The sequence below is a fragment of the Triturus cristatus genome, chromosome 3_2 (assembly GCF_964204655.1).
Source record: "Triturus cristatus chromosome 3_2, aTriCri1.1, whole genome shotgun sequence".
Lineage (NCBI taxonomy): Eukaryota > Metazoa > Chordata > Amphibia > Caudata > Salamandridae > Triturus > Triturus cristatus.
Genome location: NC_140584.1, coordinates 629,452,967 through 629,470,291, shown reverse-complemented (window position 1 = coordinate 629,470,291; position 17,325 = coordinate 629,452,967). Strand labels below are relative to the sequence as shown.

General features: G+C 47.2%; 1 protein-coding gene and 1 long non-coding RNA gene across 3 annotated transcripts in view; one reads left to right on the top strand and one right to left on the bottom strand.

Annotated features, from left to right (window-relative positions):
• LOC146857859 (uncharacterized) overlaps positions 1-17,325 on the bottom strand; it is a 384,686-nt gene that overhangs the window by 78,712 nt on the left and 288,649 nt on the right. The window lies entirely within an intron of this gene.
• Positions 15,011-17,325, top strand: part of VWC2L (von Willebrand factor C domain containing 2 like) — a 641,767-nt gene continuing 639,452 nt past the window's right edge. Inside the window, exon 1 of one of the 2 annotated variants that reach the window (XM_085648557.1) lies at positions 15,011-16,210. The gene's annotated coding sequence lies outside the window, so the exon portion shown is untranslated. The remainder of the gene's footprint in view (positions 16,211-17,325) is intronic. The other variant, XM_085648556.1, reaches the window with a different exon arrangement.

The following is a 17,325-nucleotide window of genomic DNA, read 5'->3' as shown; positions in this document are numbered from 1 at the left end:
TGGGTGTGACAAAGTGGATTATTACTTGAGGCAGATGGTACTCCAAAACCAATAATAATGTAACTATTCTTGTAAGGTGCACTAACAGTTTCAGTAATTTAAACTACTTGTAGCTATGACACAGAGCACACAGGCTTAACTTCAGAAAATGTGTAAAGCATTTAGAAGCACCAAAACAGTTGAAAAGCCAAATGCATAACACCATAAAACTTCCACTCAAATTTATTAACAAAATTGGCCAATTCCTCTCTCTTAACATCTAAAAAGGAATTGAGCTGTGAAGATTTTTCATCGTTCTTTACAGCTAAAGCTAGCTCACTGGAGAGAGTACTCAAGAATACCGCTGATAAATCCTCGAATCTAAAGAGTACACAAGTGGAGCATCCAGCCCAACCTGCACAAAAAATGCCCAAAAATAATGCTTATTGGTCAACCTTCAACCTATATCACCATAATGACATTGCCAAAACCTTACTGACTTCAAAACTGATCAACCATTACAATGATCATCTTCCCGCAAAATGTTGGCCTACAATCAACCACATGGTTATTCCCATTTGGGCTAAGATAATTAATTCTTAGCTAGCCCAAGGATCCTTGCCTGACTGCCTAAAATCTGGCCAGGTCATCCCTCTCTTGAAAAAACCTACAGAGAACCCCCTGGACCCAAACAGCTTTTGGCCGGTAACAAACATTCCCTAACTAGCCAAAGTACTAGAAAAATGTGCTCAACAACAACTGAGCCAACACAATACTGAATTTAAGCTACTAAATAAGTGTCAATCGGGGTTCAGACCAGATCACAGTACAGAACCAGCAATTCTGCACACAGTAGAGGATGCTCTTCTTGCTCTAGACCGCGACACAACCTGTTCTCTAGTCCTTCTCAACCTATCGTCCACATTTGACACCGTTAACTATGTCAAATTATTAGACCAACTGGAGTAAAGGATGGGTTTATCAGGAGCAGTCCTAAAATGGTTTTATTCCTTCTGAAAAAACAGATCGCAAAGATTCCTGGTAAACCATAATCTGTCCCTTCCATCCCGAGTCAAATTGGAGTTCCACCAGGATCAACTCTATCCCCATCCATATTCAATCTGTACATCGAGCCACTAACAGAAACATTACAGCAGGCTAACATTTCCTTCCACATGTATGCAGACGACACTCAGCTGTATATGAAGACTACATCTCTGGAAGAGATCAACATAATGAACCAAGCACTAAAGAGGACCGTTCAATGGCTATCCAGCAATCATCTTAAGCTTAACTCGCAGAAAACAGAATTCCTTTTGATCTCCCCCCTAAAAGCTCCACAATGATTAAGGAATGAACCAAGATGACCACTGCACTAAACTGTACCCTGATTCTAGTGGATTCAACCAAGTCTCTAGGAATCACGCTGGATAAGGAATTAAACATGCAAACCCCCATCAACACAATGGCAAAAAATGCCCACTTCCATCTGAGCTATCTTAGAAAACTGAAGCCGTTCATGAACACAGCTGACCTTAAAACAGCAGTCCAGGCTTTGGTCATATCTAGGATTGAGTATGGATGCACAACTCTATCAGGTCTTCCTAAGATTTCAACAGCTCCCCTAAAAGATTGCCTCGATGCTGCAGCTAGACTCTTAACGGGTTCTAGAAAATTTGACCACATCACTCCACATACAAAAGCACTCAAATGGCTCCTGTACGAGGCAAGAATACAGCTGAAGATTGCATGTATTACACACAAGGCACTACACCACAAAACACCACTTTACCTTGCCCAGAAAATTACGATATCTGGAGGCAGTAGATCCTCTAGGGGATCCAGAGATTTTTTTACTGAAACCAGCATTGTTATGTGATAGGGATTTGTAGAGCACATGGCTGCCCAAAGGCTTCCACGCACTAAGCATAAAATACGGTACTGGCAGCAGGAGAGGAAATTAGCAGAACTCGTGGAAAAACCAAGTCTTCAGCTTTTTGCTGAAGGTCACTTCTGTACCTATGAATCTAAGTTCCAGCGGAAGTGAATTCCATAGCTTGGGAGTCAGGCAGGAAAAGGATCTTCCGCCCCATCTGGTCCTTTTTATTCTGGTAGTTTTTAAAAGGCGTCCAGTGCTGGATCTCAGACTTCTGTTGGGGAGGTGTAGGCACACCAGATTTCTGATCTTGCACGGTCCCTTATTATTTATGGCTCTATGCGTTAGGCAGAGTGCTTTAAATTTGACTCTCGCCTCAATCGGGAGCCAATGTAGAGTTCTTCGATGCTTTTTCACTGGTTCCTGAATTGGGATCTTACACAGAAGTCTGACTTCGGCGTTCTGCATGACCTGTAATTTCTTGATGACATATTTAGGTGCGCCCAGAAAGAGGGAGTTGCCATAATCCAAACGTGATGTGACTAGAGCATTTTTAACCATTTTTCTTAGCTGTAGGGGAATAAGCTCAAGGATCTTGCGGAGCATTATGAGCAACCCAAATCAAGTAGCTGCCACTTTGTTTGCTTGGGTCACCATGGTCAGCTCCTTATCCATCCAGAATATCCAGCATTCTTCTGTAATAAGAGAACATATGATAGAGTGTTCTCGGGAGCTGAACCAAGAATTTGTAATTCGTTTCCACCGAATATTGGAAGAATCACATCCACCTCATGATTCAAAAAGGAGGCTAAGTCCTTTCTTATGACCAAACTCCTCCCATAACTAACAGCGGAAAATGCTAGGGCTCTTTCTGAGACCAACAGACAATCCTTCAATCTTCTACATTCAGCTATTCCATTAGGCTGCAGAAAGCAGGATTATAGTTCTGCTAATCTCAGAACAATGAAACTGGGGATAGGGCAAGTCACTTTGCTTTCATCGATTTAGCTCTATCGCCGATAAACAGCTCCGTTTGATACATTAAGTTCCTACTGTAGATGACAGGGACGTTGTCTAACGGCAGGTACCTCTATCAAGCCACATGTGTATTTGACAGGACATGTAATACTGTACCCAGTGTGGATTCCTAGTAATGATCAGTAGTTGTATTATTTTTAAATTGAAGTATGAGATTACATAAACTACTGTAACTCGATCTGATTCTTAGTGAGCATTAAATGTGTACTATTTGTGAGTTTAAGCATGTGCCACTGTTAGATGAATACTTATGCCTTGTAGTATGCTTAAAGGACTTGTATATCTTGGGAATTTAAATGCTCTTGAATTGTAAAGCACTCCGACACCAAAGCTTGGGTCTTGGTCTCACTATAGAAAACACTGAATAAATAAATACATAAATGAAAATAGAGAACATGTTAGTGAACAGAAAAATGACCAAAATGACAATGACAAAAAACCAATAAGGGGATCCCTAGAAATGAATTTCTAAAAATGTAAATAAAAATAGTACCAAAAAACATTAAGCGCCAAGCGCATTCATCTGATTGCACTTGACCGGTACCTACTTGTAAGTTCAGGCAGACGGCAAACCATGATGGAAGGAGAGTTGTATACAAGTTGCCACGGTGCTCAGGTGGACAAGTGACCTCCTAGAATCGACAGCCTTCAGTGGAGCAGGCGATAGGGCTGGCATCCAGAGAATGTGCTCGAAGTTGGTGGATTTCAGTGTTGGTATGAAGCCTTGGTGAAACCATTAAGAGGAAAAAGCTGATGCAAGAAAACTTCAACGTTTTCACACCCTGGAGGTCTCTGGTGTAGATCATTTCTCCTTCGATTGCAGTGTCAATGAAACTGCAGGCTGGAACCAAAGAGGGCTTGGTGTTGACAGATTCCAACATCGAGAGAAGACTGTAGTAGGAACTATAGCAAAGTCAGGCCTAGCAGAGATGCCCCCTCATTGGATTGTCAGGGCAGGTTAGTCCTGGTATCCCAATGGTTCACCAGGTAAAAACTTTGTAGGCAGTTTCTAAGTCCCACATTTTTAGGCTTCAGGTGCAGGTGTTGCCCTTCTTCTGTCTTCCAATGGACTATTAGTGTTCTCAAGAAGGTGCCCAGGAGTGCCACATTTATGCCTTGCAATAGCCTGTGGGTGTGGTTGGCTCCTGGATATTTTTGACGCAAGAAGAAAAATAATTCCTATGGTACCCCTGCAAACGTTTGCAGCTGTTCCTGTGTGTTTTACTGCAGGAAATACCACAGTGCCCCTCTCTACCTAAATCTAACATGGCAAAACCTTCCTTCCCTTGTGCAGAACTCCTGTGCCCACCCTGGAGGTGACAGTACAAGGATCATGAAAATGGACTTCTAGAGGTTTTAGGCAGGTAAAAGGAGACTTTTTAAAAGTACCTTCTAAGTACAAATCCAACTTTACCAATGAATTGGGCTTGTAATACATATTTTAAAAAGTCTAAAAACAAATTTTTTAGCTGCTTCCCTAAGCAAATATAATATTATTTAATTCTAATATAATATATCCCAGTGCTTTCGTGTAGAACAGCTAACAATGCTACAGTGCAAATAGCTTTTATGGCCTTGTCACAGTCCTACTTTTAAATACTATGTGCCCGGCATTATTGCACATTAATGCCTAATTAGTGGTGATTTATTCATATTTAAAAGAAAGTTTTAGGCCTGTCCAAACAGGTTATTTTGACAGGTCAAATTTTCAGTTTTAAAACTACACAGAAAGGCTACAGTGGTATGCCTGCAGTAATGTTTTTGAGCTATCACTCTAGTGGTGGCATAATTTGTGCGTAAATTCACATGTGACATCTAATTTACAGGCCCTGAGTACACTATGTCCCATATACTAGGGAATTACAGGTAAGTTCAAAATGCCAATTATGAGTATAGCCAATTTTGACATGTTTTGGGGATCAAAGCACATGCACTGGTCACTGGACAGCAGTGTCTCAGTGGGAAAAGTCCAAAAACCAAGAATCAAATCTAGCAAGAAAATGGAGAGGACCACGCAAAAAGGGGAATTTTGCTACACTGGGTATAACAGAAAGAGAGAAACAGATTCACTAGATTTGTTCACATGGGTGGCAATGCCTCTATTCAGAATCATGGGTGTTTGTCTTAATCTGCGCTGAAGATGATCCACTACATTTCTTGTTGACAATGACTGAAATGCAAACTATGTGGATTGTTTAACCAATATAGTTGGATTTTGTGAGACCTAATTACAACCCATTTTTTCAATGTATTAGATAGATATGTAATTGTTCGTGTCAACTTCTTCTACACACAGTATGTCAAAATAAATCATTCATTGTTTTCTGAAGCACTGCCCCAGGCATAAATAATGGACTCCAATTCAATTTTAATGGTGATTTTTTTCATCACATTCTAAGTAGTTCAATAGATACAAGTGATTGACCGAACCTAGAAAGCCGCCCTATGTTGTCTTTCATATTGTAGGGCAGCACTAAAAGTTTTGATTCCCGGTTAATGATTCAACGAAAGAAACCTTTTCTCAAGTGTGCAGCAACAACTGCTAGATTGCTTCTCACTAGACTTGGCAGGGCATCAGCGAAAGGGCTAGCTAAAAAGACGTTCATATTTTTTTGCAAATATACACAACTGTTTTTACAATGTTAAATGAAAAGGCAAACATGGTTAAACCTAAGGTGACTGGCAGAGAAACAAAAAGTCTCGTAGGGCCTTTCTTCAAAAATTTTAGAATCAGAAACTCAAACCAGAGTTTCTGATTCTAAAACTTTAAAAGTAACTGTCTTGAAAGTAACTGTGGATGGCCAAAGTCACAAACCTTGTCCACAACTTCTCAGTGAGACGTTGTGGTACTTCTGTGCTCAGCTTTCTCGCTGAGCTAGGTTCAGGAAGTGACCCCACGCATCCTACTGTTATGCCCCCTCACCATACTTAACCAATGGTGATTGCAGAGAGAGATGCAACCAATTTTGCTTGCTTCAAGAAATCCTAAAATGGGAAACTCTTACTGTTTGCAGCCGGGGGTAAACTTAGGTGAATTCAATTGAAGTTTAGAAACTTTGCATACTTTTGTAAGGGCACAGTTTTATATTTTGTATTCTAAATTCAGGGACAAGGTTTATAACTTTTCCCATCCACAGTTACTCAAATATGTACAGGGAAAATAATGTATGTGGCCATGTACACAAAAAGTGCAAAAAGAACAATTAATGGATGAAATGCTGAATAATGTCAAACATTCACCCCCAGTACAGAGACCTGGGCCTAAATCCAAAGTTGTTTTGCTCAAAATACGATTCCAGTTTTGACCCAGCCATATGCAAATCAGTCTTGACCCTGCCCTCCCTAGGAACAGTCCAGCCCAGATCTGTGACTGGGGGTGAATGCTTGATTTGTTCAGCATTCCGTCCATCATCTGCTCTTTTTGCATTTGTAACCCTAAGTGGGATGGGTTTGCCCAGGCGTGGGTCCCTTGCTCACTTTGCCACTGGATTCAAGCTAGCCTGGCTGATGAGGAGTGATACCCCAAAACCGGTCCCAGGATGCTTGTTTCCGGTCCAGGGAGGACCTGCCCTGACAGTTCGGGCTGGACTGTTCCCATGAAGAGCAGCGTAGAGACTCATTCGCATATAGGTGGGTCCAAACAGAGATGGCATGCGAGCAAATAAATTATGGATTTAACCCAGATCTGTGACTGGGAGTGAATGCTTGATTTGATCAGCATTCTATCCATCATCTGTTCTCTGTGCATAAACACTAAAAGTGGCAACGCTACAGCTCCGGAAGCTTGGAAAATGCATTTCATTTCAAGAAGAAATGCCTCAAAATAAGAGTCACATTGAGAACTGAGTTCAGCATCCTCAGAAAAAAAAAACAATTGTAGGCGCCATGCACGTACACTCCAGCCAACGGGAGAACCAGGCACCACACTAGTGGGGTGGAAAATACATTTGATTCCAAAGAAAAGAGGCACACGTCATGAAGCAGATTAAATAGTTGAGTTCAGCCAATGCTAGATTTGCCCCCCAAAAATACATATGAGGGCCTTGGTAGGCACCTTAACGTGCAACGGTAACCGTAACTGGATCCTTTTATTTTTTTATGTCTTAACCTTCATGTCCCTTAACATAAAGCGTCTCACTGATACATTGAAAAACATCTACTTTAGTCTAAATTAAGATTGTATCGGAAGCCCATACCTTCTGTGGTCCGAAGGCAAACATCATCATGTACACTCCTTTGTGATGTGAAGCATATACGGACCACAGGTGATGACCTGCGGCCCTTCTGTGCACAAAGTCCTCCTGCACCCAGAGTAGATCCTTCTGATATTGAGTGATGCGCAACAGTCTGTTTTTATTTCTTTGTAATGCAATGGTTTTCGTTAACTTATGCAAATAAATAAATACTGAAATACACAACAGTCTGTTGGAGACGTCATTACTAAAGAGGAAGGTATATATTTCGTTGTATACGCATTAAAGCTGGCGGGCCTATCAACGTCATGCCGCTGTGTCCATGATGTTCAGTGTTCGGATGCTTTTGAGCTGTCCACGGTGCTGAACAGTGAAATATTTCAGGCGTTCATTGCGGGTTGCCTGTTTCATTGCAATATGGGCCATAACTACCGACACAGCACACGTTGCAAACCTGCCCATATCATTCTGGAATCAAATATATCGGAACATGCGGAGTCTGGTGCAGTAAGCACCAAAATGTACATGCTACTCTCCCAAAACTTTGGGATTGTGTGGTGTTTATTGCACCTGATAAATTCCAGCTCAGCAGGGTTGGATTTTATCACGTGCGATAAATATCACACACATCACTGGACCCTGTGTAATGAGGGCCTCGGGCTGTGCTCGATCTGCAGTGCTAAATATACTCTGTAATCAATGCTACGGTCCTGATTGCGCAAGAGTTGGGAACCCGAGTTGTGTGAATTTTACTGCACCCAGTAATTACTGAGTATCATGAAGTCGACGACACCCTTCGTTAAAATCAGCAGGTCACGCCTGATAAAGTTTAGCAGGGGAAGAGTGTAGTGATTTTACTGAATTGCTGATTTTGGTGCCGCAAGAAGCAAAAATCACCCCATGCACCAAAAGCTCAGACAAGGCTCTACTTATTTCAGTCGATGCATTCCAAATCCTGCGAGTTAGGGGTTTTTACAGGTTTGATAAATAGCGCCTCGCCATCAGGATTCTCGTAATCAATGCCAAAATCCAGCTGCTGTGACAGCTCTGTAGCGCAGCCTCTGGGTGCGGGTTTGAATGCATAACTGCTGTTTCTCTATCCGCTTCTAGTGGGCTGTTGACACGCGTTGCCCTGCCCTTGTGCCGGCTTTCTGATGAGCCGTCTCGGCTCTGTTGAAATGGATGCCTCGCCGTGATCTCTCAGGTTTGGCTCTCCCCATGCTACATCCCCGCGGTCTGCTGTTGTGAATCTGCTGAGCCATCCGTGGCCTTGAATGTGCTGCTGGAATTTATCGGGTGCAATCGCGTCGCTGTATCCATGGTTATGGGAGATTGTCCTCAATGCTCTCTGACAACAGTCACTGACGTGTTCGATTCCGAGGGCTCTGTCCACACCCTTCTGTGCGCTTCACTCGTTACACTCTGTCCGTAATCCTGATCACGCTCCACTCAGCTCGCCCTGTCCATCATTCTGGTCTGCGCGACGCCTTCTCTGTCCGCAGTCATGGCCGCGCTGCACTCTTCTTGCTCTATTATCTTGAACCTGCGGCACTCGTTCCTCTCTGTCCAGGATCCTAGGTACGCTCGACTCCTCCCTGTCTGTCCTTTATCATGACATATACCACTCATTCCGCTCTGTCCATGGTCCTGGACGAGCTGCTCGCCTTCCTCTCTGTCCATGGTTCTGAACGCGCTCCCCTCCTTACTTCATGCACTTAATTCTGAAAGCTTTGCACTCATCCTGCCCGTAATTGTGATCCACTGTCTCTACTCTGCACAGTGCCCCTGGAGCTGGGGGGGGGGGGGGGGGGGGGGCCTGAAAGAGTTTAGACTAAGAATGAAAAAATAAAGGGCCCTTTAAATGAGTTTCTTCTGGCACCATGTTTTGTGTTTTCAAAGGCAGGCTATAACACGACCACTAAGCCATTAGTGAGATGAGCTTATTGGCCAGCACCCGCACTCTAAAAACTCTCCCAGCACCACTGGTTGTGCCCGTAATTTGAGAGCCCTGTACTCATGTTCTGTCTCTAACTCCTGGGTGGCCCTCCCTATGCTCTTTCTCTGCACAACTTTGTCCTTAGCCGTGAATGCTCTTGGCTGCTCGTGCTCTGACCAGAGTGTTCAAAGTGTTGTCTGATTGGTCCTGGCAGTAGGCGGCACGTGATCTCCTCACTGCCCAGTACATAAAACCGGATATCCGCTGAGCGTTCTTGCCAGCTTGCTCGCAAGCTTCACTGTGAATGCTCTCTCCGCATCTGAATGTTACTGTTTACTTAGAGTCTGTCCATATCCACGAATTTCCTTGGGGCATTGGGCTCTGGCCATGGGGCAGTACGCACTGGCCTCATGTGTGCTAGGTGTGAAAGTTCAGTGCACTCTCGTCTGTACATAGGCCTTGATCCGTGGCTTCTCGTGATCGGTCCATAGTCCCGAGTGTGACGTCTCTTTGGTCTTCACTGTGGTTCCTCCATTTTCTGGGCGTGCTTACTCCTCGCCCCACCCAGGAGCTGCCTGTGCTATCCATTGTTCTTCGTGCCCTTGTCTGCCACTGTCAATGCCTATGTGATCTGTCATGCTCCTGGATTTGCTCTCTTCGTGCCCCTAGGCATGCTCTCTTACTGCTCTGCCCATAATCTGTCCGAACGACTCCTTGTTCTCTGCCTAAGGACGTGACCTGCCCATGCTCCTCCTGAATGTTTTTTACCTGTGCTCTGGCTATGCCATCCATGCTCCTGGGTGCGTTCTAGCCCTGCTCCTCCAGAAAGTGTTTTACCCGTGCTCCTGGGTGTGTTCCATCCGTGCTCCTGGGTGTGTTCTACCCGTGCCCCTGGGTGTGTTCCGTCTGTGCTCCTCTGTGTGTTCTCCCCATGCTACTGGGTGTGTTTTACCTGTGCTCCTGGGTGTGTTCCATCCATGCTCCTGGTATGTTCTAGCCCCACTCCTGGGTGTGCTCTGTTTATCCTCCTCCAGAAAGTTTTCTAGGTGTGGTCCTAGGTGTGTTGTTCTATCCATGCGCCTGAGTATGCTCTACCTATGCTCCTAGGAGTGTTTTATCCCTGATCCTGAGTGTGCTCCATCCTGCTCCAGGGAGTTTGCTAGCCTTACTCCTTGATGTGTCCCATCTGAGCTGCTGAGTGTGTTTTACCCATACTCCTTGGTCTGCTATATCCATGATCCAAGATGTGTTCTACCCATGCTCCTGGGTGTGAACTATCCCTACTCCTGGGTGTTTTCCACCAGAGCTTCTGAGCGTGTTCTATACTGGCTCCTGAGTGACTTCTGTCCATGCTCCAGGGCATGTTCTACTTGTGCTTCTGGGTATGTTCTACCCGAGCGACTTGGTGTGATATATCATGGCCACTCCTGAATATTTTCTAGCCCTGTTCTTGGCTGTCTTCTATCCCTGCTCCTCCTGAATATTTTCTACCCATGCTCCTGGGTGTGTTCTATCCATACTCATCTGAATTTGTTTCTACCAGTGCTCCTGACTGTGCAGAACAATGGCAGAAATATGCAGCACCCTCTTGCACTGTGTGTGATGCCATTTGCATGGATTTTACAGTGCAGGACAAACATCCGTAACTAAAAATCAGCATGAGTAGCATGACTTACCACACTCTGATGCTTGCTGAACTTCACGGAGCCTGGTGGTGTTTTCTAGGCACTTTGCACAGTTCTGCACAGCAGAACTCCATGAACTTTCCCAGGCCTCGTTTGTGCACACATGTATTCAAGCTCCATGTGTACTCATGCTCCTGCAGAGGCTACTGAAAGCAATATCTTGCTGGCCACTTACGTGACCTTTGTATGTTTCCAACTATGATTTGTCCATGCTCCTTAATCATTTTTTAGATCGGGCCTGGGCAGCAATGCGCTGCTCTGCGGCATCCTGTATTGGAGTATGGAATAGAAGCCACGGCCACTCTCCAACCATATTTGTCATTGGCTTGTGTCATTGTCCTTTCAGAAATGCTGGTTTCTGATTTGTTAATAGGCTTGTTAGTCCCTCCTTAGTACCGCCTTATCTTCATTTGCAACCTCCCATGAGGAGTGGCCCTTTTACTTTGGCTGTTACACTGTATGTCTTTTTTAGTCTGTAAGCATTATATTATTTAATGAGTTTCTCCTACTGCAGCCACGACATGCTTTCCTGCAACATTCAGCGTGATTTCAGTTTCCGAGCAGCCTGGGACAATAGCAGCCGCTTCTTTGATAATGTCTCTCAGTTTCAAGAGTTCCAGCTATTGACATTGTAAATAACAATGCCTTTTATTTATGTGTTAATTAGCAAGACAGATATATAAAAGGCATTGTCATTCACAATACCAATAGCTTAAACTCTCGCAAATGCGAGACCTATTGAATTGCAAATGCTTGTTTGCACAGCCTTCTGAACATGCTCTTCCCAAACCCCTGAATGTGCTCTGTCCGTTCTCCTGCCTGTGACTTACTTGCAATCCTGGAAGTGATTTGCTAGTCTCATGTCCCTGGAAGTATTCTGCTCTGGAGTGCACGACATTGTGTGTACCATATTCATTAACCTGAACCGCTCTATCCTTGACCTGAACCTGCTCTATCCATGATTGGAACCTGCTCTATCAATGATCTGAAACTACCCTGTCCATGATCCGAACCTGCTCTGTCCACGAGGCTGGAGCTGCTCTACCCGTGCTCTTGCTCTGATTAGCCAGTGCACCTTGTCTATCCCTGTCCCTGAGCTTGTCTGTCTGAGCCCTCCGCGGTCCATTGTCTCTGAACACCCAGGATCTTGAGGTTGCTCTGTTCTATGTCCTCAATGCACCATATCTTCCCTGTCCTTATTCCTGAACCCAGCCTGTCCATGCTCTCGGCTCTGCCCATGGTTTTCAACCTGTCTTGCCATTAGTACTGAATCTGACCTGTCCACTGCCCAGATTCTGCTCTGATGAAGGTGTTGTTTTGAACCTGGACATTATCCTGAATATATTCTCCCCTATCTCACAGCTCTGTCCATGGTTCTGAATCTGACCCATCCTTGCGCTATGCTCCATTCATCATCCCACCTTTTACTGTCCTTGGTTATAGACCTACACAACACTGACATTGCTCTGTTCCTGGTCTGCCCATGGTCTTCAACTTGTTCTGCCCTTTAAATCTTCAGCTTGTCCTGTCCTTTGTCCGAATCATCTTTATCCGTGCTCTGTTTGTGCTCTTGAACTTGTGCTGTCCTTGGTACTGAGCCTGTTCTGTCCTAAACCTGCTCTGTCCCTGGTGTGTGCACTGTCGGTGGTCCTCAATTTACTCAACCGCTGGTCGCAATCTGTTCTGCCCAGGCTCTAGTCTCCGTCACTAGAATTAGATGTGCTCTGTCCACGGCTCTGGTGCTAATTGTTTCTTGAATCTGCTCTGTTTATACTCTGTGCTCTGTCGATGGTCTTAAATCTGATTTGCCGTAAGTCCTGAGCCTGCTCTGTCCTGATCCTACTTTGCACGGAGGCTCCTGTCTGTTCTTCCCGTCGTCCTGAACCGCTCTGTCCTGACCCTCCTTTGTACACGGTCTTCAATCTGCTCTGTCCACCTTCCAGACTTTGCTCTGCATGGTCTTTCACCTGAGCTGACAGTGGTCTTGAATCTGCTCTGTCCATGTGCCTGGGTGTATGACTGCTCCCCTCTCTTCCTAGAGTGCTGTTGCTTCTCTGCGCTAAAAATAGATGGCACGCTGCTCAGTGGGTTGCTCTGTGGCTGTGCAACTTCAGAGTGTGCTGTGTTGGATTGCCCGCATCTACGGTACCATGGGACTGTTTCCTGGTGCTGGTGTGCGCCAACAGCTGTACTGGCATATTCACGATGCCGGTTACCTTCTCTGTTCGTGAAGCTGGACAGCCCTTTTACACTTCGCTGTATCAGGGGCGGCGCCTCCGTGAGGGCAGAGGAGCATCTCCCCATCTAAAGTGCCCCGAAAAGCCCCAGACATGAAAAATAATAAAATGGTAATAAAGTTAATATATTACCATTTTATTTGTTATTCCCCCCTGTCCAAAACCGCAGGTCAGGACGGGGCAGGGCTTGCCCAGTGACCGCAGCAGAGAGGAGGTGGACTGCCTGGGCACTTTTCAAAGTGTGCATGTCCCTTCGGCCAGCCGTCTAGCGATGGCCAGTCAGATTTGGGCAATTTGAAAGTTCTGACCCGCTGACTTAAGACAGAAGGGTTACCGCAAGTGCAGGGCTCCAGTGTCCTCGGGAGCAGTGAGAGATGCCGCTCCCTCCAATCCTGGTGCTGCTCTCATGCTGGTGAGAGCAGCGCCAGGATTGGTTAAGGCAGTTGGCTGGGGCCCGCGTTGGACTCAGACTGCAGTAGCAGGAGTAGGAGGATGTACTGCGCAGAGGAGGCTGTTTGAGGTAAGTGATTTGCTTTATTTTTTCCCACCACACATTTGCCCACCCACCACTCCCCATACATGCCAGCCGCAACTGCTGTTGGTGCTGTCTGCTGCATACGAGCGCAAACTGCTTGTGGTGTGACTCTAGCCATACCGCTACCGACTGCTTGTTACCCTAGACCTGCTGTTATCGACTGCTTGTTACCCATAGCCCTGTTGCTACCGACTGCTTGTGGTCCTAGTCCTGCTGTTACCAACTGGTAGTTACCCGTAGCCCTGCTGTTACCGACTATTTGTTACCCATGGCCCTGCTGCTACTGACTGCTTGTGACCCTAGTCCTGTGGTTATCGACTGCTTGTTACCCTAGCCCTGCTGCTTCTGACTGCTTGTTACCCAAGCCCTGCTGCAACCGACTGCTCGTTACCCTAGCCCTGCTGTTACTGACTGTTGGTGACCCTAACTCTGCTGTTTCCAACAGCTTGTTACTCATAGCCCTGCTGTTACGACTGGTTATTACCCTAGCCCTGCTGGTACTGACTGCTTGTTACCCTAGCCCTGCTATTACCGACTGTTTGTTACCCTAGCCCTGCTGTTTCTGACTGCTTGTGACCCTAGCCCTGCAGTTACCTACTGCTTGTGGCCCTAGCCCTGCTGTTAATGACTTCTTTTTACCCTAGCCCTGCTGTTACCTACTGCTTGTGACTCTAGCCCTGCAGCTACTCACTGCTTGTGGCCCTGGCCTTAGCCCTGCTGTTACCTACTGCTTGTGACGCTAGCCCTGCTGCTACTCACTGCTTGTAGCCCTAACCCTGCTGTTACTGACTGATTTTTACCCTAGCTCTGCTGTTACTGACTGCTTTTTACCCTAGCTCTGCTGTCATCGACTGCATGTTACCCTAGCCGTGCTATTAACGACTGCTTGTAGCCCTAGCCCTGCTACTACTCACTGCTTGTTGCCCCTAGCCCTGCTGTTACCTACTGCTTGTGACCCTAGCCCTGCTGCTACTCACTGCTTGTGGCCCCTAGCCCTGCTGTTACCTACTGCTTGTGACCCTAGCCCTGCTGCTACTCACTGCTTGTTGCCCCTAGCCCTGCTGCTACTCACTGCTTGTGGCCCTAGCCCTGCTGTTACTGACTGCTTTTTACCCTAGCTCTGCTGTCACCGACTGCATGTTACCCTAGCCGTGCTATTACCGACTGCTTGTAGCCCTAGCCCTGCTGTTCAGTGTCTTGCATTAATTGGACGCTTGTAGGTGGCCGAAGTTCTCCCCCTCATCCTGTGGTTATCTCGCTGCTGCAGCCTCTTCTCTGTCCCTGGTGTTCTGCGCGTTCTGCTTTATGCACCTGCGGCTCCTGCATCTCTCCTGCCCCTGGTGCTGAATCATTGTCCTTTCTTGCACCTGTGATGCCTGCACATCTTCTGCCACTAATTCTGGGTGCGTTGTCAGTGGTTGCGCCTGTCACTGCTGCTTCTGCTGTGCCCCCGGTATTGAATTTATTGCCCCTTTTACACCGGTGATAGCTGCCTCTGTTCTGCCCCTGGTGCCGACTGTATTTTGATGGTTTGCTCATGTGGTTGCTGTCCCTGTCCTGCCCCGGGGCAGGAAGTATTATCGCTATTTACACCTCTAACTGCTTCTCTGTTCTGCCCGTGTTGCCGGATGCATTGTCACTTGTTGCTCCTGTCACAGCCGCCTCCATTGTGCCCCTGGTGTCGGGTGTGTTACCGTTGTTTGCACCTGTGACTGATGCCTATGTTCTGTCCTTGTTGCTGAATGTACAGTAGCCATTTGGCTGTTGTTGCTCTCGCTGACAGACTGCTCTGTCCCTGCTGCTGAATGTGATGCAGTTATTGGACTATCGCGGTGGTGCAGCCCGGCGGTCTTCCGATGCTCAACACTATGTGGCTCCATTTGGCTGCTGCAAGCTGTCGACTGCTTGTTGCTCTCTTCCTGTGCTGAGCGTCTTTTAGTTATTGGGATTTCTCTTGCTGTTGCTTCCTCCAACCGTGGTGCTGGACAGCCTAGCGCGGGCTGGATTGTAGCCTGTGGACTCCTGGCTGCTGTCGCCGCGCTGCTTCTGCCTGTGCTCTGCCCCTGCTGTTGAACGTATGGTCGCTGCTGGTCTGCAGTTGCCGCTGCTCTGCGCTGTCCGTGGTCTGCAGTTGCTGCTGCTGTGCGCTGTCCGCGGTGCTGAAGCCGCCCTGTTCAGTGCAGGCTGAAAGCTCTGCGGAGAAGCACGGTTGTTGTTCCTGCGGCACACGGCTCCTGAAGTTGGGTCACCCTTAGAGGAGCGAGTCTCCTGCTGCCTGCAGTAGCTGCCATGGTGCCCCCTGCCTCCGGGGCTGGGGTGACCCCCGGGCACCGCAGCCTTCCGCTGTGTGTGAGGCTGCGATCGTAGCACCGTGGGAGGCACTGACTGGCCTGGGAAATCTGCGGGACCTGGAGGGCATAAGACGTGGCGCTGATTTCGCCCTTCACGGCTGGGTTTACGCAGGGCGCCCTCAGATGTGGACGTGCCTCCGCCGCCATCCCTGAAGCCTGCCCCGGAGGGGAGGATGTCTGCACCGATCCTTGTTCGCTACTCCCCACAGGCTGCGGCGTCTCTCCGTGCTGGCGTGGGAGGCGGGAGAGCACGCACCGGGGTTTCCCTGTGAGGATGAGCCCCACCCTCAAACCGAGAACGGGACGGCACCCACAAAATCTCTTCCACCCCCCTTCTAGTTGAGTCGTGGAACTGGGGCATCAGCGCTGGCTCTGATGGGGTAAGTAGGGCGCTACCTGCAGAAACTGCGAGAATCTGTGAGTTACGCCAAACACGCGCCCCAATAGCTGCAGGCTGGGACCCGTTCAGAGAACGCGCACCCCCATTTCTCACAGCCCTTACTTTATACTTCAAGACCCTCGCTAAAATCTACCCATGGCATTTTGAGAAACATAAAGAAAGAAAACTGCCGCAAAGTGAAACTTTTCTTTGCGACGCTGCAAGTCCTACCCTGCCTTTCCCTTGCATGCGGAGGGTCGATTTGAGGCATCAGGGGAGGGGAGAGCGAGGAGCGTCCTGGTTTGTGATTTTGTGTCCATCGCACGACATTGCTACCTGTGGCTGGCAGCCTTCTCTCCTTGCATCTAGGGAGTCTCTCTGCAGACGCCCAGGCACAAGGAGTGAGTGCTCCGAAGCACAGCACGGCTGTGTACACTGTCAGCGCGCCCCCTGCCCTGTATATTAATCCCATCATCATCATCGGCCTCATCATCATCGTCACTATTTATACTATTATTTTGATACGACCTGGATGATAGAGAATATATATATATATACATACATAATCGGGGTCGTATTTGGAATTTACATTATGGAAATTAATAAGGTCAAAATATTAAATAATGATCATATTTGCGGGTATTTGTTTCCAATTTCTATCTAGTTCCTAGGGTCACTCTGATAGATAAAAACACGCTTCCCGTTTTTGTAAATCAAGGGGTCTTTGCAATCCGTTTAATCCATTTCGGATACTAGCCGTCCCCGCATACCCTAATTCTGTGCTTCAGAGGGACGGCCCAGACTCCTGCTGGAACTGAACATCCCTCTGTAAACCCGCCCCCCCCGGGAGTCTCGGATCGGATATTGCCCCAGCCGCGCCTTTCCACCCCAAGCATTTTCCACCCAAGCTTTTTTGAAGCTATAGTGTGGGTGTGTATGTGCACGATCGTGTGCGTGCTCAGTCAGTGCACCATGGGCGCTAGTGCAAGATAGGAAGTTGGCCTTGTGGCGGATGTTTACAGCAATATTCAGGATTTGGTGGGCCTCTTAAGCCTCTGGGCACCGGTGCTACTGCACCTGCTGCACCACTTGAAGCTACACGCGCGCGTGTGCATG